Source organism: Aythya ferina (assembly GCF_964211825.1).
Source record: "Aythya ferina genome assembly, chromosome: 1".
NCBI lineage: Eukaryota > Metazoa > Chordata > Aves > Anseriformes > Anatidae > Aythya > Aythya ferina.
The window spans coordinates 95893872-95918760 of record NC_140296.1 but is presented as its reverse complement, the minus strand read 5'-3'; the positions used below and the strand labels follow the sequence as shown (position 1 = coordinate 95918760).

Below are 24889 nucleotides of genomic sequence, written 5' to 3'. Positions count from 1 at the left end.
GTGCTGGGTGGAGCAGCCTGGCAGTGGCCAGGCACAGTGGCTGGTTGTAAGGCAATGATGGGTGAAGGAGGCTGCAGCTGCAGCACAGACCGGGCAGTTTGCTTCCACTGAAATGTGTCTGGTCAAAAGTGAAATCTAGACAGTGGCTTCACATGCAGCATCATGATTACTTGAACCACGTGGGATAAGTGCAGAAGAGCTGGGAATTTGTCGTTCTCCTACATTCAAATGAAAACAAAACAAAGCCAGCAATTCAACCACTGGGGTCAGAAAGGTTTGAGGAAAATACCTATTCTCCCACTCAGCTTTTCTTTACAAGGCCCTGGGAAGCAGCTTAAAAAGACCCTCAACTTCCCCCTCAAAATGGTAATTCCTCTTCCTTTTCTCATTAACGTATATATATATATTTATCTCTGTATACACACACACACGCAACCAAACCCCAAATCCGCCTGAACTGCATCTTTTTTTTTGCCGAGCACACACCTCACTCTGCATTAACAGAAATCATTGAGCGTTTCTGCCTTTCTTTATTAATAGCACAAAACCACATCCCTGAAAAGCAGCAAGAGCTCAGTGTTCACAGCCATTGATGTATGTTTAAAAGAGCAAGGGGAAAAAGAAAAGGGGAGGGGAGGGGGACTTTTGAAACCCATTGTCCTCTCACTTTGGAAGAATTCAGTGAATTATCTCATTTTTCTGGGTAAAATGTGCTTCCTCAGAACACATTGTGTGTCATCTCGGAGGCCACTGCTGCTTTAGACTGATGATGTGGATGCTGCTGCTGAGGGAAACTTGGGAGAACAGCTGGCAAGCATACTGCTCCTGTACTGGCCAATGTAAAGGATGGCTAGATAATACGGGATAATTTATATGGAGGGACTTTTTCAGCACCTGATATTATTGGCTGGTGGGACGGATGACCGTTTGCAGAGAATTGACTACACTTCCTCTGCAAGGATATATTAACCAGCATGTGCACTCCAGAGGCTCCAGCCCCATACGATCTTCCCTCTGATAGAGAGTCTCTCGACAGATGAGCCAGAGCACTGGCTTCTGGGGACTCCAGCCCTGTACTCACAGCTTTCAAAACTCCTCAGGGTGACAAAGCTGTAGGAGCAGGGCACCCCAGCAGTAACCCTACTCACTGCACTTTTCAGGCCACGAGGTTGAGCCATTTACAGATCTCTGCACAAAAGCAAGAAAATGATTGTTACCCATCTGGTGATCTGCAAGTCATCTATCTATCTGTCTGCATAACAGTGACTGGTTAACTAAGGGTGAAAGAAGTTTCAGGTTGTCTATTGCACAGCCAAACGTAGTGCCTGCATGGTCCGCACAGTTCAAAATGTGAATGAGACTTTGTGTGTGTGTCTGAGAGAGAAAGAGCATGAGTGGGAAGCCAGGCAGGCTCCTAAATCTGTCAGAATGCAGTGTGATCATGTCAGCACATTTAACAGACCACTTGACAGTGGACTGCCAAGTTTGTTCATATGTTTACAGATATATATTCAACTTATTTACATTCCTCCAAATCCCATCTCTGACTAAATATAGATGGAATAAAAAAAAAAGAGAGAGAGACCGCAACAGTAAAAATTAACACACGGGAAAGAGAGTCTGGTATCCAAAGCAGTAGGATTTCAGCCGTCACCAGTACATGTCAAAGCACGGAAACATCTGTTTCATTACCCTGCGTTGGAGCTGGAGCAATTACTTGGGAGAAGTCCCATCGCATGGCTAAGGACAGAGTCCAGCTCTCCCACCGGCTGTGCCAAAGCCCTCTCTACTGCCCCAACAGTCGCCCAGGTTTTCTCATCTGCCAGGAGCTGGAGACCTACTAAGGTAAGCAGCATTTGTTCTTAAGTGCTCAGGGAAGAGGAAGCTGACAATAGCCTGCACAACTTTGCTGCAGAGTTCAAAAAGAGTTGAGGACTAGACTGCAGGCAGAAGGCACACCGCAGACATTGCGTGCAACTGTTTTTGAGTATCACTGAAAAGTTGCACTCTTTATCTGCTTTTTGCTCTGTTCTGGGTCATCCCCTGCAGCCCTCAGTGAACTTTGGGGCAGACCCAAAAGGATGCCTATACAGAAGACAGTGGCTAAAATACTGGGGCTGATGTCTCACCAGCATTTTCTACCAGATCAACAGAAAAGAGCAATTGCTGTGCTGATATGAAAGGCTTTTAACTTCTCTGCCTTGTTCCTCTGTAACTTAGATAAGGATAGTAAAATAGTTCTGCCTTTACAGGAAACCCATTTTTATTCACCTGGAAAGTGCTACAGGTGTCAAGTATTACCTGTAAAGCAATTAATTTTAAATAGTATATATGTAATGTTTACAGCAGAGGAAAATACTGTGGGTGCAGACTGACCTATGGATATGGTCATAAGGAGATGCATTGGTATGTTTCCTCTATGCTGCATGAGAGATGTGTAAAATCTGGTTAAAAATACAAAGGTTATCCTTGAGATTTTTAAGCACTGAATTAAAACCCATATTTATAGGCATCTAATTGAAGCTGCACCGTCGATATATCCCATTGGCATCATGGACATGAATTGCTTCTTCAAAGGCAGCCTACCTCTTCCTCACCCTACCTCTCACATGTGGGTACCTGTTGGAGATGCGAGAGCATCTCCTGTTGGAACATCTGGAAGGCTTCAACATTTACAGTTAATTCTGTGGGCATCCAAAGACAAATAGGTTCTAAGCTGATGGTGGGTGTATATTTCTGCAGGAATGCCAATGGGGCCAGTTTAACTTTGAGGAAACTGAAGTGGGATAAGGATGAAATCTGAGTCAGAACCTTAAACTGCTCTACCTTGTCGACCTGCTCAGTTACTTAATGTTATTTGGATATGGCTATTTTGACTAAAATGTTTCTTATGGTGGCTTTTGGGAAGAATTTGTGGTCAGCATGAGCACCTCCAGCAGTCTGCCTGCTCTCAGTGTGAAAGGGTGGTGTCCAAGGGCAGCAGCACACAACACACAGCAATCTCAGCATCTAATGTCTGCATTGGACTTGGAGTGTTTTACAAATTGATTTACTAAGCCTCTCCGCATCACCATGAGATACGTAAAAGTTATCCCACCAAGAGAAAAGGAAGTGATTTGCTAAAGGCCAGAGGGAAGCTCATGTTTGAACTCTTTAAGCAATTACTGGAATGAAAGCAGCCTCCCAAGTGCCAAGATTTTCTTTTAGATGCCTGGAGCTCCTGGGAAACCATGCACTTCTCTCATAATGAAACTTTACAAAAGCTGTCACCAGTGTGGAGAAGTCATTACTGAAATGGTGTTAAAGACAAATTTTTGTAAACACTTTTTGTTTTGCTTTTATTCTAAGACAGCCATCATGTTACGTTTGAACTGCAGGCAGGAAATACTATTTCTGTAAACCACTCCTGCTTGCCTACAACTTAAAACTACAAAGACTCTCTCCTTACACTTCTGTAACCTAGAAAAGCCCTAGCTGAATCACCAGTGCAGCCTGATGAGTTATTTTTGCAGAGATGTTGGCATTTCAACACAGGGGCAGAGGACAAACCAGTGAGCAACGTGTCTTTGTGACTAAACATACACAAGCATACCTGGTTGGTTATTTTATTTTGTACTGACAAAGCAGTGAAAAGCAAAAAGGCTTTAGACTTCTGGACAGAATCAATTAAAAGGAGTGCATTATTTGACTAGTGCACGTGTCTTTCCCACTTGATTAATGATTTATCCAACTTGCCCTGAGCTACCTCTTCCCCTCTCAGTGGTGGAGGCAAGGGCCACTGCTGCATGTCCCGTAGAGCTATCTCATTGCTATCAGGAGCTGTGCACCAAGTTGGACACCCATAGCAAGTGTTTGGCTGCTGTAGCCCTAGGGCTAGTTTGTTTTTAAATGACTGTGACTTTTGTTATTACTTGCCAGACTCTTCCAGAGATTGTCTCAGTCAATCCAGTGCTCTCAGCCCAAGTCTTTCTCTTTGAGCCTCTGGTTGGCCTTAAAAGTCTGAGTAGTATAAGCAGAAGCAGCAGGGCTTTTAAAAGTAATGTACTGGAGAACAAGTCCTACGAGGAGCGGCTGAGGGAGCTGGGCTTGTTCAGCCTGGAGAAAAGGAGGCTCAGGGGTGACTTTATTGCTCTTTACAGATACCTTAAAGGAGGCTGTAGTGAGGTAGGGGTTGGTCTGTTCTCCCACGTGCCTGGTGACAGGACGAGGGGGAATGGGCTTAAGTTGCACCAGGGTAGTTTTAGGCTGGATGTTAGGAAGAACTCCTTTACCGAAAGGGTTGTGAGGCATTGGAACAGGCTGCCCAGGGAAGTGGTGGAGTCACCATCCCTGGAGGTCTTTAAAAGACGTTTAGATGTAGAGCTTAGGGATATGGTTTAGTGGGGACTGTTAGCGTTAGGTCAGAGGTTGGACTCGATGATCTTGAGGCCTCTTCCAACCTAGAAATTCTGTGATTCTGTGATTCTGTACTTCTGCTGAGTTTTGTAAAAGAGGAAGGTGTGGAAGAGAGGAGGGAAAGGGGTCAAGTTGAGGGAATCCTGTCACAGATCCCTTGGAGCTGTCACACATTTTAGGGACAGGAGCCTCCGAGGGTGAAGGATGTACCCATGCTCCTGTACAGGTCACCTGTCCAGCTAACCCACCATTTGGAGCTGACACTTGTTCCTGCCTTACAATAGAGCCACGTCTAAGGTGGGCAGGTGCAGACCCAGGCCTTCAGTCTTGGTCTGAAGAAAATACTTTCTTGACCCCAGCAAAACAAAGTCCTTCCATTAAGCCTAGCTGTCTGCTTTCTTTCTATTAATGACTTTAAAATAAATTATTCTGTAACTTTTTATTATGGTTTTGCATTCTGCAAAAGGCATATTTCCTCTAGCTGTCATGTCTAGTTTCCTATCATTTCTCCAGTATAGCTCCCAGATCATGCACAACTCTCTATCTTCCCCTGCTCCCCCATCACCAGCTTTTCACTATATGTCCCCTAATGACCCTCACCTTCACAACACTTCTCTCCTGTCCCCAGACTCACTGTCCTTAGCTGCTGCTGGTCCCAGGGCTACAGTGCCCTCAGCTCCCTCCCATGCTCTGCATTTCTCCTTTCATGTCTCCTGTTGGGGGCTGAACAAGGGGCAGCCTGTAGCTGTGTCTGCACTGGAGCCCCTGGCTCTTAGGCTCCCCAGGTAGGCATGCTCCTGACCCTCCTAAGGCTGAGATCTACCTGCCCATCCTATTTTACTGTTTTGCAGCAAAATACGGCCCAGTCAAGAACAGTGAAACTAATTTGCTTAAACATGGGCATACCATGTTCTTGGGGTGCTCCAGTATATGTCTGGTGTCCAGCCACTTCTCCGGAGAAACCCCCATGGGTTCTGTAGTATCAATGACAACAGCACCAAGGCCCAAGGTTCATTGTGCTCTCTTGTCCCCTGGTCACCAGAGCAGAGCAGAGCAGGACACCCTCTACCAGTCTCTGAGACTATAATTCATTGTGCCCTTCTCCAGAACTGGGGAGATCTCTTCTTACTGTGTAAGAGACAAAGATAACTAACACCAAGTTGCCATCATTACCATTTATTTGGTGCCATATTTTTGCATTCAGTATCATCCTGTTGGAAAACAGTGTACGCCCTTTATTTTGTTGACCCTCTTCTCTGAGATTCCTTTCCCACCTTTGTGGGTCTCCTGTTTCCTTTTCTTTGCATTTATCTCTTTCTTTCTTCTCTCTTTCTCTTTCCTTCCTTCCTTCCTTCCTTCCTTCCTTCCTTCCTTCCTTCCTTCCTTCCTTCCTTCCTTCCTTCCTTCCTTCCTTCCTTCCTTCCTTCCTTCCTTCCTTCCTTCCTTCCTCTCTCTCTCTCCCTCTCTCTCTCTCTCTCCCTCTCTCTCTCTCTCTCTCCCTCTCTCTCCCTCTCTCTCCCTCTCTCCCTCTCTCTCTCTCTCTCTCTCTCTCTCTCTCTTATCAACTCCCACCCTGCCTGGGCCAAACTTCTGTGGTGGCCTATCTGCTGGGATGAAGACCAGCAAGTTAGTCTGTGTGGTCCTCTCAAATACCTCGGCTTCAGTGAGTACTGTAGAGAGATTACAGGAAGGGCAATGTTATACTTTCCTGAGGCTTTGGTTCACGTTACCCACAAGCTCCAGACAACCTCATTATACTGCACTTTGCCTTTGAAAGGTCTTTTCTGCAACCAGAAAGCTATTTACATAAAAAAAAAAAAAAAAAAAAAGAAAGAAAAAAAAAAAAGAGAAAGGTTATCGTATACAAAGGGCAACTGTATCACTTATACACCAACACAATGAGTGTGCTAGATAGGGGCCAGAAACCACGTATCTGAAATCTCTGCAGCAGAGGAGTATTCCCTCCTGTGTGCCTGCTCCAGGAGTGAACTCTTGCCTGTGGAATTTGCTTCCTCTAAGAGTTCAACAGAGCTAGCCTTTGGGGGTCTGGAGGGCGCCATGGCAAGGAGGCTTGCCTCGGCGAGCCCCCAGGCTCTGCTTAGTGCATTGTTATGGGGAGACATACAAAATCAAGAAAAGAAAGGTGGTTGTTGGGCCAACGTGGAAGTGGCTGGGTGTTATTCAGTTGAATTGCCAGCATGTATTTTTAAATACGGAGAAGTGCCAGAAACAGTCTGTCCTGTGCACCCTAAAGGTGCATAAATATATCTATGGGTGTATAAATATACATGAATATACATATATCCTCTCCTGCTGCCTGCCCATCTCCTCCAAAATTGACTTTGAGTGCATGAGAAGCAGAAATCATTTTCATCTTGTGCTGGTTGATCCACATTAATGATACATATCTCTAAGAAACATCAGATCTTTCATACAGAGAAGTCTGCTATGTCCTCTGAGTCACCTCTTGGTTCTCAGCACCAGTTTTGTGCCTTGTGGTCTGATGTTTTTTCTTTTCAAATGCCTTGGCATTTTTCAGTCTGCACCCCTCACTTCCATTCCCTCTGAGTTCCTGGCCTGGCAGCCTGTTTCCTCTGTCTGAGAAATCTCCCTGGCTATTGCCTGGGCTATATCCCTTATTTTGCATTGCTAGGATCCTACTTACGGTTGGCTGTACTTCACAGAGTTCTATGTTTTCCAAACTCTGCCTTTTTTTGTTGGCATCACTTCTTTCTCCGTCCTTAGGCTGAAAGGCGCATATTCAACATGAAGCCAGTCATACCAAAGTCAACAGAACTGGGGCAAGTTATAGCACTAATTAATATACTTCCTCTCTGTTTCCAGGTTCGGTTTCAGGGTGCACACCCCCCATCTTTGCTTCAAGCCTTTCTTCCATCTCATTTGCTCATACAGCAGTAGGAGTCAGCATCCTCAGGAGCAATCTGGGGCCCAGCATCTACAGGAGGAGAAACAAAGCAGAACCGGTGCTGTAGGCATGTGAAGTAAATGAAAGGGGAGAAAGAAGGAAGCACTCACTCCCTTGTAACAGAGGAGATGAAGGCAAAAAGAGAGGAAATCACTTATCCAGGGCTGCATGGGAAGCAGTCTGACAGGACTTTTTGCAAGCTAGCAGCGAAGCAGACTGCTGCCCATCTTGCCTGGCTTCCTGTTTCCACCTAAAGCTTTGACAGATTCCCAGGGTTAGCACGCAGTGCACTGAATCCATCCCACCACCACCTTATGACCAAAAAGCTTCTCATCAGATGTGTTCTTCTTATTTTAGCTGCCCTTTGTTGTTGTTGTTGCTGCTGGGGTTAGTGTATGAAAAGAGTTTGTGCAGCCTGTTCCTCTCTGTGTCCCTGATGAATGAGTTAAGATGCAAGCACAAATACAACAAAGGTCAGAATTTCACAACCAAACTCCACCAAAGAAGAAAGTATTGTTAGAAAGCAGGATGTTTACGCACGTATTTGCATGGTCATGATGCAAATGACCTTGAACATTTTGCCTAAGGAAATTACAAAATTCTAGTATGGATTAAAAGCAACACAGCAATCAGGGAGAAAGATTAATGGGTAACTATGATTCCTTTCAACTAACAGCAGTCTCATGTTTACCCAGAGAACTGTCTTTGCAGAAATGCTGCGAGGACCACAGGCCAAATCTGTTCTAATGGGAGAGGTAGTGCTCCCCCGTGTCACTTCTGGGAAGGTAAAGGGCCACCCTGGCTCACATCTGAGCAACATCTTGAGCAGAGCTAAGATTCTGCTCAGCATGAGCTACAGAGACAATGATCTGTTTTTAATCTGGTCTCCATCCTGCTAATTGAATGTGCGGGAATGTATTACAACTCCCCAGTGCAGGGCTGCGAGGACCCCTGTCTCCTCCCTCAGCAGCCCCCTTCCCTCTCATGGGAGCATCCAGCTCCAGCTCAAAACTTCCAGGCTAAACGTCTGCCCAAAACTGAACCCTTCCCCTACCCCTTGTCTTGATCCAGGACTTACATGATTCCCTGGATCTGTTTCTAAAATGAGGACTTCTTGCCTCAAAGAAGCTTAAGAGGTGGTCTAATAGTAGCTTTTAAACAAAATAGGGGACCTGTGGGGAATATATTTGACTTCTGTAATATCATGCCTTTATTCCTCAGCTCAGCAGAGATGTACAGACTGGATGTTCTCCACCTGAGAGCGGAGGTGCTTCAGCGGTTGCCCTTCATGATGACTCAGCCTGGAAAGTAGCCAGCCCTTCTCCATCAAACACACCACAGCCATGAGGCAAGTTCTCAAGAGAAACAGAAGGGGAAGGAATGGGAAGCAGCTGTATGAGATGGGCTGAAACTGTGAGGATGAGGGAGGGAATGAAAGGGAAGACCAAAATCTTTGTGGTTCTGCTTCCATTGGGTTTGTGGTCTACATGAATTTTCTTTTCCTACACATCCAGAGTTGTCCAATGCTGATGAAGCCAGCACAACAGGTCTGACTTTTCATTTGGCAGTTTTCTCACACTAAGTCTTACTAACTTACATGACCAGGGGAAATGAATGGGAAAATTCCTCCTAATGGCTTTCATTCCTCTTAAACTGCGTGTAGCTGGTGTTGCCTCCTCACCCTTGCCTGGCAAGTGAGGGACATCTACATTTCATTTCCTTCCACCAGAATGCTCCTTCCTCCAGAGCTAACCCTCAAGCACTGGGGAGATAACCAAAGGTGTAGCTACACGGTCTTTTGAAGGAAAAAGAAGCTATGCCTTGACTACACATTGAACCAGATGGATGCCAGGTAAATATATTAGAGTGGCAGTGAGCCCAACCTAATATATCCTGCCTCTGAGCCCAGTTTATTAGCTTGGGCATGGTGCTACAGTAATCGTGGCCATGTGGTTTCCAGTGCTTGTCAGCTTATGAATACATAGCTCAGAGCATGGGCAAACCAAGTTGTGTCTGTCTACAAAAGACATAATGCAAGAAGAGAGGAAAAGTGAATTAAAAGCCCTGCCATGATGGTATCAAAGACTCCATGTCTTCACTGAATGTCCTACTCTTTTGCTGCATGTGCAGATTTTACTCCTGAGTTATAATTCAGATAGAAAACTTGCTTGAGTGGAGGTTACATCTCCCAGTTCTAGGTGATACTAAATACATCTATCTCTGTGTAACAAATGAGGATAACCAAAGGCATGATGTACTGGTGGTCAGATGTGGCATTCACCAAGAGAGTACTGGGACAAGGAGCTCATACCCTACCTACACCTCCACCAGAGTTGTTAGAAGAGGCATGTGGTGTGTCCTTGGCTGTGCAGCTGGCCGACCCATGCAGCAGCTAGATTGTGCCCTTCACACAACTCTCACATATTGCTCACCTTTACCCGTTCAGATTTGGGGGAAAAAAAAAAAACAAAAACACAAGAGAGAGAAAGAAAAAATTCCGTATTCTCACTATATAGCATAAAGGATGAAGAAAGCTGTCTGATGGGGTAGATTTTTGACAAGTGGGAAATTTAGATGCAAGATCTCCCATGGATAGCACAGATGAAAAGATGAAGGAGGCAGGATGTACTTAAATCTTTGCCAGGCTCAACTTTTCAGCAAGGCATTTAGAAATCTGCACACAGGATACAAGGAGTAACAGACTATTCTGAGTGTCAGGAGGCTCCCTTGCGGGCTGGGATCATTCTGAGGAGTGATCAGCTCAAAGCTGGTGATAATTTTCTCCTTCCACGTGCCTCAGAAAAACTGGTAGCCTGCCAGTAAGAAAAATAAAGGGAAGATTTTAAAACTGAGGTCATTCCCTCAAGTGATTCTCAAGGCATGTTGCAACGGGTGCACTGCCCCTTACATAAGGTATATCCCAGAGAATCCATTTCCCAGAAAGTGAGCTGCTAATTAAAAATAGATTCAGGAAGACTGAGCCTCTACCATCCTCCCAGCAGCAGCTATTACTTCTCACGAGAAGAACTTCAGCTGTTCAGCAAAATCCCGAAGGCATCAATTTCTGGCTTAGCTTTGAACCTCCTGTTTTACCTACCTTATGAACTTCTCTCATGAAACTTAGTTTTAGGCTCATTGTTGTCCTCTGGAAGGTTCTCCAGTCCTCAGGGAGGCTCTGCAATGGGGAGAGAAGCTCACTGATGGAAAGGGGCTTCCATATCAGGGATGCACGTGACCTCCAGCACACATGGGGCCCCACCAGCCCTCCGTGTGTTTGGCATTGCTAGCTGACATTTCAACCAACACAGCTACCTGAGATTATGTCTGGGTTTAGGGCCAGCCATGCCACCATTGGAGTATGGCTTGACCATGAAGTTATGCGCAAATGTAAATGACACTAAGGAGAAAATGAACCCCTTGCTCATACTGCATGATTCACTTTCCACTTCTTTTGAAAAATGTCTGTCACTTTTCTCTGCTGTTCACTTTCACCTGCCAGATCATCATTCTTGCTGAATACTATGAGTTGCAGTAAATAAAAAACAGCCACAATTTTATTTAGAATGACTTCTGATGAAAGAGGATCACGGTTAATAAATTACAGATTGCCAAACGCTGCAGTGTTGGCTGGTATGCTTTACTAAATAAAAGACACAGTTTAACACTTCAAAAAAAGATCCGTGTTATCGTGAAATGCTGTAATAAAGCGTGACCCATTTTTTTCTCCATTATTTATTTTGTTACCATGGACATCTTCAACTTCCCCTGAGGACAGCACCCTAATCGTTTAAAGTAGGCATTTTCTTTGTCAAACATATGAAAAGATTTTGTACGGAATGCATTAAAAGAGAAAGCGCAGCTGTAAAGAGGAGCCTCCATCTTAACCTTTTCAACTGCTGGATGTGTGTGTTTGATTTTTATTGGCAGGCACAGTATCTGGGTTGTCCATCAAACTGTAAATTGATCCGATTGAAGGTTTATTTTTGCAGAGCAAGGACAGGCCACAGGCTGCTGCCCACCCTCGGTAGATGTTTTGCCAAAACCCCAGTGTTTTGTGTTGGACTAATATTTGTGACTTGGGTCATCTCAGCCATGTTATGAGGTTGTCCCATATCTTCTAATGAAATACCAGAAATACAACAATCTCTCATATCCATTTTGTACAGACAGTAAAAACAATCTACTCCAGTACTCAACATGAGCAGTCAATGTGCTAGTGGTAGTAGAGACTGTCTACATAGACAGCTTTGCTTTGCTTTGGGGAATGTTTGTATTTGCCACTCATTTTAAGAGTCCTGTGTTTCCTGTAATAACTGGGAAACTTTCCTGGTGTTCTAAAATTTCCACATTTTGAATACATTTTTTCCAGATTGTTTTAAAAAACATCTCTTTCTGAGCTGCTCTAAATCTGTTCCTACGCTAGCTGTGCCTTCTGCATCAAGTATGCTCTACCTTTATGTATTTGTGACACGGCTCTCTCCTTGGAAGAAAATCAACCAGACTAAATATTCTGGACAGAAACGCTATTCTGTTAGTATTCTCTGTGATTCCCCATATGGCAGGTACTCCAGAATAAACATTCCCTTATTCCAGAACAGTATTTCTGTGTTGTGAGTACAAGTATTATTAAGAAGTAAAATGATTTTTTATTCCAGAATAGAGTCCACAAAGGAAGCTACTCTGGCATAGCTGCTGTGGCAAAATTTCCTATGTGAGCTAGCTCTAGACAGTGAATTTACACCAGCTGTTAACATATAAATATTAAAGACCCATTTTTCTGCCATCTCAGCTGTAATGAATCAAGTTGGGGGTGTATATAAACATCCTATCAATATTTTCTCTCTTGGACTCTGAACATATATTACTTCTTATACTTTGCGTGCCTCTCATACAGACCACGATGTTTGGAAAGTACATAGCAAGCCATACCACAACCACAGCCTCTAATCTGAAATAAAACAGTGAATTTACACTGCTCCTAGTTAGGAAACCGGCAACACCTACTGTAAGCCATATGTTGTTCACAACATCTTAGTGAAGAGTACACCCAGAACCACCATGGCCACCTCAAACTTCTCAGTAAGTCAGTTTTGACTCCCCGCAGTCCCCTAGAGCCCTACAGGATCTGAGTTACACTGTGACATGAATTGCAGTGGATTTAAACCAACAGAACTGCCCTGATCACCCTCTCTGGGGGTGGAGAGAGCAAGCGAGTACCAAGAGGTCTGGAAATGCAGAGTGGTAGTGGGATCCACAGCACCAATCAGCTCTGGTCTCGCTTGGGGACATGCTCTGCTCCTCAGCATTGCTAAAGCTGTCCATCCTTTCTCCTGTTAAAAGTACGTAGGAGACAGAAAATTTCTGGAGCAAGAGTTGTCTGTCCCAAGGCAGCAATGGGGCTGTGCACAGCCCTGCAGAGCCTCCTGGCAGCACGGGGTTGCAGGATGACCCTTCTCACAGTGACTTCTCCAAAGCTTCTTGTTTTGAGAGGCAGAGCTCAACTTTAAAAGGGAGGTGTTTGCATCTTTTTCCAGTGCTTTTGCCGCCTTTTTTGATACTGTTTTCTTTGCTTCTTTGCATGTTTGTGTTCTTCTTCCTCCTTAGCTGGTTAGGTAGACAGGGGTGAGATAGAATGGAGGCTGCAGGTCCTGTCCCTAAAGGCAGCTTGATAAGTTCCTGTCTTTTCCAGCAATTTAGAGGGAGTCAACTGACGTTAGCAGAAATCAAACACAAAACAAGGGAAAGGAGGTTTTCCTTCACACAGCGAGGAGTGATGTGAGGAGCTCCTTGCCAGGGGCCATCACCAATGCTAACAGAGTGAGCGGGTCTGGGCAAGATGGTGAGACAGAGATGTGCTGGGTCTACCACGTGCATAGGCGTCCTGCTTGGCCTGTGGCTGTCCCACTGTGGATAGCTGGAGTCTGGGAGGACAACCAGGAGGCTGCATCCTACATTTGCCAGTTCTTCATCTCTAACCAAGGAATCCACTTTTTGCTACAGTCAGAGACACAATATCTCTTACCCAGTATAGCTACATCATTTCCTACCAGCATAGATAGCTTTCTACCACTATTTTCTTCTTTTATTTATTTATGTGTATTTTTGAGATTGTCACCCATACTCCACTTCCACCTAGTCCTGGTGATCCTAACTACATTTTCTTGGTTTGATCCAGAGGCTTGAAAAAATTGCATACCAATTTTATAGGATGGTTTTCTGAAACTTTAGTTATTCTGAGATAACAGGGTGTGAGAATGGTTTGGTGAAAATGCCTCCCTTACTCCCACAAATCCCGGGTTTAGGAACATTTTAGAACTTAAAAGTAATTGTCAGTCTCCTGTAGCATTCTTTCCTCTACAGACAATTGTGATGGGGTTGTCCAAGCTTTCCACATCTGCTGTATGACTCCTGTAATTCAGGTTTTCCTTAGAGCAAGCTGTCATCACACTCCAATCACTATAAGTAAATCTCCAGTTTGCACTGACTTCAAGAGTGGGCCAGGAGTGCTCAGAGCTTCTGACAGCCTTGCTCCTTTCAAACTAACAGATGAATATGGACTTCCAAGAGCAGAATACACAATGCCTCTTGTGAGTAATATAATATATAATTTCCTTACTGCTGGAAATAAATAGCTTCATACTGTCACTCACTGTAAGGATATCATCAGTTGCAAATCTCAGCTGTAAAGGAAAACCACCTTAGGAAACCAAACAGGTGATTTTTAGCTTTAGACTGAATCTGTGGAAACTATTGAAAGCATTCATCTGTAATGCATTTCTCTTCTTCAAATCCCCCTGACAAGGAATTCCAAATTTAGCTCTATGCAATTTATTGGAGGAGAATATAGGGGTACTCAACTGTAAGTAAAATACTGTGTGGTATGAAACTGCTCACTTAATTGCTGCATCTAAGTGTTACAAGATGTGTACGAGTGTCAGGAAGAGCAATCCCCATAAAGCAGCCTGCTCTAAAAGCTCCCTTGTAGGTTTTGATTATGCAACTTGGGCCATGACAGTCAGGGATAGCCATCTGCATTGGAGGGATTTCTCTTCTACATGCACTTTGTTAGCTCGCTCTTTATCATGCAGCTTGAAAAGTCTCATGTAGGTGATCTTTGCCCACTTGGGGTTTTGATTTTTTAATTCTCCCTCCTCATTTATTAGGAAGTTCTGAACATCAGAGGGGAGAAAGCTGGGGCAGAAATAATTGCTCAGAGACAGAGAGTAATTAACTGAGTGTCTCAGAGGCTGTGGTGGGTCTGGGTTCCCAGAACTCGATAGGAGGTGAGCCTAACATACAGCAGCTAGGAAGTTCTTAAAATTTGTCTACTATACTCCCCAATTACATGACCAAGTCTTCTAATGAACTATCCCATTAAACTAAAGAGGTAATCCACTCCAGTGTGGGGCTGTCTGCCAAAGAGTTCAAGTTGTTAGAAAAAATGAAGTGGTACTGTAGTCAACGCTATTAATGTGCCAAAACAACACAACAACAAATCTTTTCTCATGGTCCAGAATATTAAACAGACACAAATAACTTTCATTAAAAAGCCACATTTTCTGTACAGAGTTTTCCCTGGAGAGAGCAACATTTCTTTTCATAAGTAGGATGAATTTTGCACTTCATTAAATGCCTTGATCTTTTCATCACATTAGCCTTTAATGCGACGACATAATCTTTAGTTTGTCTGGATTAATAATTAAAACAAATACGTGTGCTTGTGTGCGCATGTGTGCAAAATCCTTAACTAGTCTTTAAAAAAAACGTAACAAAATGACCTTCAGCTCCCAATTTTCTTACCGAAGGTATTGGTTTAATATGGATATGCATAGGTTTTTGGGTTTTTTTTTAGTCACTGGTGGAAAGCTAACTGTTAAGGGCTTCTTTCTTTTCCTTGCTGAGACCAGAGCTGAGCAGGGCGGGTATCGGGCTGGGTGCTCAGACTGCCCTTGATATACAGTTGCGTTGCAAACATGCTCTGTGGCTCATGTTAAAATCTGAACAATGTGTTGCCAGGCCTCATACAACACTGCAAAAAGAAGGTAATTACAGCTCTGTTAACCGATGCTAATGACTAAGCAGCGAGAGAGGAAGGCTTGGCCAGAGGCATCTGATGAGCGTCTGTCCTCAGCTGTCAGTCGCTCCTGCTGCACGGGTGCCTGGGAGGCTCAGGGGTTGACTCCTGCTGTCAGCGCAGAAAAGGCAAATTCAGAGAGGATTTGTCTTAATCCACCTCTCTGTAACTGTGGTGTTTGTGTTGCTGATTCACCCTCAGCTCAGCTGTCCTTGCAATGGGGCAGGATGCACAGCTGGGTGCCGCAACCATGCGCCAGGGAGAAAGTGCTGCCAAAAATGATGGATGGAGCTGTGGGGACCAGAAGTCAGAACATAACACACCATAGATGTATTTTTGGCTGAAGATAGAACAAAATTATTTCTCCTTCCTGTGGCAATCCCCAAATATACAGAATAGGGAGAGACACAATTTTATGTCACCAGAATTTGCTGGAGAGATTTTGGTGTGAACAAGTTAAAAATATATATTTTGGATAATGAACTCTTCCAGGTGACTCAGAAGCAGGAAAGTCTTCAGTAGTTGAAGTCCTTTTTAAAAACTATTTTTATGTTTTTCAATTATAATGTAAGGAAGTTATAATGAAGTCATCTCAAATAGGATACACCAGAGTCATGCAGCTTTTCAATTCCTCTTTGATATGAGCAATGTGGCAAAAACAATTTAAACGCCCCGGAAGGTTATAGCATTGTGAAATATTCATTTTTCAATAAGAAAGTTTCAAATGAATTTCTTTACCCATTTATGCTGCAGACTTACCTGGAAGATGTATTGGTCTGGTTCAAACCCACTCATAAAATTATTAAATGTCCCTCTGCTTTTTAGTGATGGTCAATGATGCAGAATAAAATCTGACTGAAGTTGTTTCTTTTTTTTTTTTTTTTTTCATTCTGGTGTTTTCAAAACAAAGCTCTGGATGACATATGGAACTGAATACCCATCTGCTTCAGAGACAGCATCAAACTATCAAAGCCAAAACTTAATGCAGAAACTGCTGTCTTGTCTTACAAACATGGGAATACCAAATTTCAGAAACTCACAGAACAGATCTGACACTAACATATGCCCCAAACAATCCCTGCAATGTGTTTCCAATCTGGGTATTGCGGTGAAATAAAGATATAGCAAGAACTGAAAGGTCCCCATTCTGGAACCACTTAGGTCCTGCAGTCTCAGAAGTCGTGAAGGGAAGGTTTCATTTCACCTAACTTCAGTTGCGTAGAGAGGGGGCTGTAGTCCCAGCTAATTACCCAGGCTCCCTGGATGGTGCGTACCTCTGGAAGGAGGCTGCAGACAAGCTGCCAGAGCTGGGAGGAATAACCACGCGCCTCCCTGTTAGGGGGCCAAATTAGGCTGGAGGAGCCTTATCCCAGCTGCTACAGTGGGATGGAGAGAAGCTCGTAGGCAATTAAGGCGTTCAGCTGGGTACCAGCGTGGGGCTGGCTCCTGCAGCAGCACGCAGCTCGCTGGGACTCTGAGGTGCACTCAAGAAGCATCAAGCAGCTTGCCTGCAAGCCTAGCATGGTTGTGGGCAAAATTGCTCTGCTGAGCAAGCTAACTGCTTCAAAGCAGCTTCAAACCCTTCGAACTCTGTCTGCTTGTGACTGAAGTGTAACCACAGCTGAGCCTGCCTCACTAAGCAGTAGAGCTATTTACACTGGCTTAAAGGAGCATGGGCAGGTAAACAAGATCTGACAGATGGCTTAAAATGTGGGTGGAAGTCTGTATTCCTCAAATCTTTCAGTTTGCCATTTTCTAGCCCTGCCAGCTACTTGTAGAAAAGCATATAGGCACAGCAATGGTTTTCGAGTTAGTGAAAATAAAAACCAAGCACATTAGTTTCCAACAAGATGTAAAAGACCACTGAATGCTTGGTGCACACAGGCTTTCGAGCAATAGTCTTCTGCCTGAAAATGTGTCATGCAAAATATTCTTGGAAAGCACTGCATGGATGGCTGTTTTACAGGCTGCAATGCAACTTGTGATTAGCGAATGTGGAGAGAGCATTTGAAAATTTCCTTTTATATTGCAGCATGCACAAATAAAAGAGATTTCTGTAGTGGTGCATTATTACACCTTCGTGACTTAGAATGCATTGCATAGTTGAAGGAAGTGGAATCACAGAATACAAGTACTTGCAAATATACCACTTTTTCCAAAAGAGAAGAGAAAGACATCTTTTTTTTTTTTTTTTTTTTTTTTTTTTTTCCACCAACATAACGTATTGTAGAAGGGGTTCCCCAGTATCCCTACCTTACTATAGATCAGCGCTAGGCTTCCTATATTTTTAGGTTTAATAAATGATTATGTGGTCCTGATCTGCCAACAAAACTTTACTGTAGAAAGGGAGCTATTCTTAATAATGATTTTAATAACAGGAAAAGCTCCTACTACGGATGCTTTTTTTTTTTTTTATGTCTGGTATAGTTCAGCTAACACATCTTCCTGGTATAAAAATTCATATGAATTCACACCTCTAAACTGTGTTGCTGCACTGGCAGACGTTTACAGTTCATGCCCATAGATTTTAACACAAAATCAGTGAACCTGGAAAAGAGCATGCTGGCTCTCAGCATCAATAACTGACCATATAGACTCTGATAATGCAAGGTATTTAAACCCCACCTGAAGCATGAAAAGAGCTGTCCCAGCAGTTTGATGTCCGTTGCTGAATGAGAGCTATTTTGGAATGTTTTGTTACCATCTAAACCCAGATCTGAAGCTCACTGTGTTAAACTGGCTTCAGATCAGATCTGACAACATCCTCCCATTCTAGCAAAGCCAGGACATATTTTGCTAGCAGTATTAGGCACTCAGCGAGTGTGTTAGACAACTAGACTAATTTATAATACTTCAGGGTGTGTGTTTGCACAGGTATGTCTGCTGGCAACCACGGTGAGTCATCTAGACAGACCCAGTTTACAGCGTGCACTCTCAGGATGCCTTCTCTTTTCTCTGAACAAAAACTTCCCTTTTAGGAAATATGACCGTTTTTTCCTCTATTTCAACAGAAATCAAAAGCACCATTAATGCAGGGGTTTATGTGCCAAATAAACGGGAGGTAATAAAATCAGTGCTGCTGAGAAAGTGGCAGGAGACGTGGCAAGGGAAAAACTCTGACAAAAGAGAAAACAGAAACCAAATCAATGTCAAGGATGGTCAGAGGCTGGAGCTGACCATGGCCCTCAGGGGACTGGTAGGGTGATGGCAGACCTTACATTCGGGTTAGAAGAAGAAGGTCCCCGCTGACACAACGGCCCCAACCACAGAGGCATGCCTGGGAGGAAGGCATGTTGCAGCTGCACCCACCTCCTCCTCAGCCTCTGCCCCCCAGCCTCCTGTTTGCCCTCCTTCCAGAGGAGATCATGAACCAGTCTAAGGACACAAGTGGGGTCCCCTTGGCTGCTAGATGACCCACCATGCTTGGTGGTCGTATGGACACATTACAGTCATGGGAGAGAGCACGGAAAGCTCAGGGCTGGCAATCACAGTCCACAATCACTCTCACCACTGCAGGCTTCTCACCCCAAACCAGCTTCTCCTCCTTTCCCCTTCCGTCTGCAATTTCTAACAGGACCCAAAATAAAAGCATCTATTTTAATAATACCGAGTAACTTGAAAGTACTACTTACACAAAACTTCAGGCTGACAAATGAGTGGCAAACCTTTTCCCAGTTTGGTAGGGTTTTCTCCCACAGTCATGGGCTTCTTAGCTCTGAAAAGTAACAAAGGAAAACAAACAAACAAACAAAACCATCATGAGGAATACTTTCTGTACCATTCATACAACTTTAATCTTGGAGCAGTTACTCGGTAAGATATTCAACATTTTTAATACGTTGGAGCAAGCAGCTTCAGCCTGGATTATCTCCTTGGCATATGCTCCAAAAGAAGATGATTTTTGTTGGCAGGTGAGGAGCAGCGTGGCACACCAAGGACAGCTGTCCCCTTGCCTGGCGCTGCTTGCTGACCTGCCATAGTTTTCCTCCAGGTGCAAGTAGGAGGAGAACAGCCCGGCACAACAGGGCCTTGTTTCCTGCTCATCCTCCTCATCCACTGAGGACACAGGCTGGGATCACTGCTTCCTTCACCTTGTCCTCTTCATTTTCTTGCCTCTCATTTTATCTGACAGCCTCTTGTTGGGGCTCGTAGCTGGGCAGTGAGTCAGCAGCCCACAAGCAGGGTGAGTGGAGCCGGCGCGACCAGAGGGCCCTGCTGACCACCTGCTCCAAGAAGCTTCCTGTGTGGGCGGCCAGCTTCGGAGACACTTAACACACGGGTTACGGTAAATTTTGGTTAACCTTGTGTACACTTCACAGGCACTGGGGGCGGTTAAAACCGGATGACACTGACCTTGGTTTCTCAGGGCCTGGTACTCAACCCCGTATGCAAAAGCTGGGCTTTGCTGTGGAGCTGGCCACACTTTGCTGGCTTTGGGAAGGAAGGGCAAGGATCTGGCCCTAAGTGCTTCCTCCAGCATGGCTTTTCTAGCAAAACCTTTTGCTCCTCAGGAACAGAGGTGAGCCCAGCAAGGTAGCATTTCGAAAGCTGGCGGACGAGTTTGGTGTGAAGTGAAATTTTCTGCTTGTTTTTTCTCACTTTGCAATGCAAGTACTTGTGCCACTTTGGAAAGTTCTGATTTATAAGGGACATCATTATCATCCCTGCTAATTGCTGTTAATCCTTTTTTGAGTTACAACTGAGAGCACTGGAGTCAGTTTCTTGGTCACACACATCTCATTGGGGGAAAAAGAGAACAACCCACATTTATCTCCAAAGCCATGGATTGAAAATACAATGTTTTTCTGGTTGATTATTTTGATGCATCTCTCCATTTCCCTCAGTAAACAGGAGCTCCAGTTTCCTCACACACTGAACTGGACCAGGCTGCCCAGGGAAGCTGTGGGTGCCTCATCCCTGGAGGTGTTCAAGGCCAGGCTGGATGGGGCTTTGGGCAACCTGCTCTGGTGGGAGGTGTCCCTGCCCATGGCAGGGGGGTGGAACCAGATGGTCTTTAAGGTCCCTTCCTACCCAACCCATTCTATGTTTCTGTGATTCCTTGCGCTTCTGCTGAGGAAGCTCTGATCCTTTTCTTTCAGTGACTCATAGCCTTGATCTTCAGTCCATCCATCACCAAGCAAACACCTTGTGAGCAATGACTTTTGCCCTGTTTTGCTCACGAGCACCATAACTTGCTTTCAATTCTTTTATACTTTAATTCCAACGTCTTTTCTGAGTATGTTGAGAACTTTTTGTTTGTAGTTTCAACATAACTACCAGCTAAAACTGACACTTGTAATTTAAAATGCATTCTTTTTCTTCCTTGCTGGCCACAGGGATTTCAAAATTTGAAATATTGTGACTTTTACAACACAAATTTCAAAAATTCAAAAAAAAAAAAAAAAAGAGAAACAGGTGAAAAATACTTCAACAATATTAACAAAATTGTACCTCTATTTCAAAATGGTCTTCAATAGTGATTTTTTTTTCCCTGTGCACACATTTTTAAAGCAGAAGAAAATGGTGTACTCTGGATAATTTGCTTTGCTCACAGGCAAAGAGCTGGTATGGCATCAATTGCTTTTAATTGTTTATTTCTTGCCCCAAGATCTCAAACAGTCATTGGTGAGTTGTTTTCTTTAAAAAAAAAAAATAAAAATCTGGCTTTGAAAGTAGTACATTTGTCTGTATTTGATGTTAGGCAATGGAAAGGATTAATTAGACTACTATGAATGCATGACCACCAGGCAATTGCTAAAGACATTTGCAGACATTGTGATGGTGAACACTGCTGAACTGCTCTCCTTCTCTCTCTGCCTTTCACATACAGAAACTCACTCATACTTCGTAGAATGAAATTAAGCTGAAGGTAGGAATGGCAGATGAATTTCAACATCGTAAAGTGAAGACACCACAGGAAAAAAATAAAAAGTAAAATCCTAACTTTAAAAATGCAGTGCTGGGCTCTGAGTCACTTGTGACTGTCCAGGAATGGAGTCCTGGGGCAACAGTGCTGTGGAAATAAGAGCTCCATGCCCAGGGAAAGGAAGAACCACACCAAACCACTGTCACTACTATGCAGTGTAAAACCTCAGTGTGGCCTTGTCTTGAATACTGTGAGCAGTCCTGCTGTCCCTCTTAAAAAAGGCCATAATGGGGCAAGAAAAGACATGCAAGATGGCAGCAAGGGTCATCAAGCAAGGTCAAACAGCCTCTGTGAAAAGAACAACCAGTAGATTCAGGACCCTTTAGCGTAGAAGAGACAGATGACACAAAGCATTGCGGAACGGATGGATGTGGTTCTTTTCCAGTAAAGAAACTAGAAGCCACTGGGCAGGATGGACAGGTGGCAGGTGCAAGCTGGGTGGTGGTGGGTCCTTACTCATGCCTTATGGTGGGGCTTGGCAGGAAAGGAGAGAAACACTTCATGGAGAAATGCATAGAAGTGTGAAAAAGCCGAATGCAGGAGCACCAAGTCTAGCTGACAGTCTGCAAGGACTAATTTCTGGGAAAAGTCTGGGTTGACTGTTTGCAGGACTCTGATGTTTCTTCATTGCAACTTGATCTGCAAAAATGAGACCTCAATCCAAAAATGACTGATTTGTGCAGATGAGTCAGAGCAAGTTTTGTTGCACAATGTGGGAACTGTAAACGTGGTAAGGGAGGTTTTGTCAGTCTGAAAAAGAATGTGATAAACCTGATGCTGAAAATAAAGAGCCTTATTTTGTTTTCCCAGGGAGGAATCTAGCCAGCATTTTTCTTAGATCCAGCTAAGCACTTTCCCGTCATTTCGGTTTTGTGATATAGGTCTACTTCATTCATTGGTTAAATTAACAAAAAATGAGCACACTGATGTGTGGAGATAATAAATGGGTCACATAGTCAAATAGCAGTGACATTGCAAATCCTCAGCATGATTGTGGAGAGCTACAGAAAGAGCCATCCACGATGAACCAGATGCTGTGAGTTCTGGCAAAGTCAGAATTTAACTCTGATCTTTCCATTTCAGCTCTTTCATTATCATAAAGCTGAACGGAATAAAGTGAGGGTGAGGAAAGGTATTGGAGTGTGGGTCCAGGGCTACAGCTCAAGGTTTGATTCTAATTACTTCTCTAATTTTGTTATATATTTCTTACATGTGACCTGCCCATTAGTACCTTTGCTTAATTTGATGTAGAAATACAATTCTACATTATTCTCACATGTATTTCAACTAGTGTAAATATATCATATGCTACTGAAATTAATAAAGGAGAGTAAAAATTGGGCTTCTAAATCTATTCTGGAGTAAAATAGAAAATATGGGGATAACATGTCATACTCTACAAGGCAAAAAATAATAAAAAAAAAACACTACACACTGACTATCTTCCCATAACTACATTGTTAAAGCTCATTTTGGGTCCTTTAAGGACAGATTAAATGCATTCCATCAGCAACCCAAATCCAGTGCATTCTCATGGAAGGTGCTGGGCAGGATTCTTCACTGCCTCTCTATGGGAGCAGCTGATGATCCTGAGAAGTACATGGTGTGAACTTCAGCTGATCCACAGCAGTAGTTTAGCCTTGATTAACAGCCTCCAGGGATTCCTTCTGGAAAAATGTAGACATGGATTATTTAAAAAGAAATATTTAGGGATATCAATTTTGACAATGTCCTTAAGTTTTTGTTTTGTTTTGGCTTTTCACATGTATTTGAGCCATTCCCCCCCATCTCTTTCTCCAGTCCTTCCTGCCACTATCCCTGCATGGCTTTCCTCTTTCACAGGAACTCTTAGATTGAAAAGCGGTTTCCTGTCAATACATCCCAAGAAATCAGAAATGCAGATGAAAAAGCTCTTCAGGTGACTGCTGCCAACTTTAGTTTGATTTTCCTCTGTTGAGGACTAGCCTTTCATATTTAACTTGTGCATACTGGGCTTGGGAAAATCTTGGGAGACTGGGATAGTTTCATAGGCAGAATAACTCTGCTGAGGCAAACCATGGGACAGGGGGTGAGCTGGAGACTTATAGTCCACTGGCACACTGGTTATCTGTCCCCCACAAAGTGGGGTAAGCATGCAGTGTTTGTCCCTGGTGGACTGAGGGAAAGCAAATCAGCTTGTTTTTGTTTTTGTTTTGTTTTCCAGAGGAACTTGTGCTGCATGAAAAATCTTTATTGTAATGCAAGAGTTTTTCAGTGATTGATAGATACAAAGGCACACATGAGCACAGACACACAAAGTTTCCCTTGGACAGCTTGATCACCAAGTGAGATGAATTTATCAATGTGGAGTGGTCAGGGGACAACACCACAGGTGTTGGGGGACTTCTATCAGTAACAGGTAAATGAATGGCAAGGACCACAGACACCCACCCTGCAACGAGGTCACTAATATGGCAGATTTCTGTCAAGCATGAAGATAAGTCTTTCTCAAGGTCATTAGGTAAAGCAAATGAATACCATGAAGAGATTATTTTATTGGAACCTAAATTGTATTTTCTTTTCTTTCTGTAAAAATGCATTCAAGAGCTGCACAAATTCCATAAATCCTAATACTGGGTCAAAGTCCTCTGAGATTCTACTCGTACATAACAATACTGCTTGGAAGGACAGGAGTGGGGTGCAGCTGTAGGTGCAGCTCTGTATCTGCAGGACCACATATGGACAAAGATGGATACCTACTATACAGGAGCATAGATTTATATATATATATATATATATATATATATATATATATATATTTTTTTTTTTTTTGTCAAGAAGTGCTGATTCACCAGAAAGTTCTTGCATCAGGGAATTTCTCATCAACTAAAACTAAAAGAAAGGGGATTTAGATTAGATGTTATGAAGAAATTCGTTACTCAGAGGGTGATGAGGCACTGGACCAGGTTGCCCAGAGAAGCTGTGGATGCCCCATCCTTGGAGGTGTTCAAGACCAGGCTGAATGGGGCTTTGGGCAGCCTGGTCTGGTGGGAGGTGTCCCTGCCCATGGCAGGGGGGTTGGAACTGGATGGTCCTTAAGGTCTCTTCCAACCCAGGTTGTTCTATGGCTCTATGATTCCAAAATCAAAAGTACAGAAAGTCTGCAAAGATGGTGAGGGAGAAAGTGTTTCCATAGTACTGCCCCCACAGTTTGGACACTTGTTTGGATAGGACAGGCCTTTCTTCACATCCTTATTGGTGGCTCACTTTACCTTTGGAGCTGGCCAACAGCAAGCCTGCAGACAGGACCTGTGGTTTGGCTGTGGCAGCAAGGCGATGACTAGCCATCAAGACAACACTTGTAAAGGTCCCAGTGCTTCTGCTAGGGCACCATCTGTGATGGAAGTGCCCTGCTTTGCAGAGGAGTCAGATCTAAGTCTCCATGCTGATAATGCCACCCTCACATGAGCTACCCAGGGCATTTAGCAGTAAGTAGATGCAAGCTGAAATTTCTTAACAAGGAAGACACTGTTGGCTTCTCACGTCTGTTGTAGCAGAGCTGGCAGCCACTTTTTCAGCAGCTCCCCTC

The 24889-nt window shown here is 43.8% G+C and overlaps 3 long non-coding RNA genes across 4 annotated transcripts; 1 reads left to right on the top strand and 2 right to left on the bottom strand.

Annotated features, from left to right (window-relative positions):
• The first annotated feature begins 215 nt into the window (after positions 1–215).
• Positions 216–11921, top strand: LOC311433039. Its single transcript, XR_014690513.1, has 4 exons — positions 216–1845; positions 7240–7388; positions 8543–8669; positions 11745–11921. It is a non-coding gene; the product is annotated as an uncharacterized lncRNA (long non-coding RNA).
• On the bottom strand, positions 5922–19493 carry LOC311433035. Of its 2 annotated transcripts, XR_014690511.1 has the most exons (4): positions 19367–19493; positions 19028–19110; positions 7061–7351; positions 5922–6193 (listed from the first exon to the last, which is right to left on the bottom strand). It is a non-coding gene; the product is annotated as an uncharacterized lncRNA (long non-coding RNA). The 2 variants fall into 2 exon arrangements; XR_014690512.1 differs by lacking the exons at positions 19028–19110; positions 19367–19493 and adding an exon at positions 7432–7672.
• Positions 15343–17020, bottom strand: LOC311433040. Its single transcript, XR_014690514.1, has 2 exons — positions 16155–17020; positions 15343–15686 (listed from the first exon to the last, which is right to left on the bottom strand). It is a non-coding gene; the product is annotated as an uncharacterized lncRNA (long non-coding RNA).
• Positions 19494–24889: the final 5396 nt, after the last annotated feature.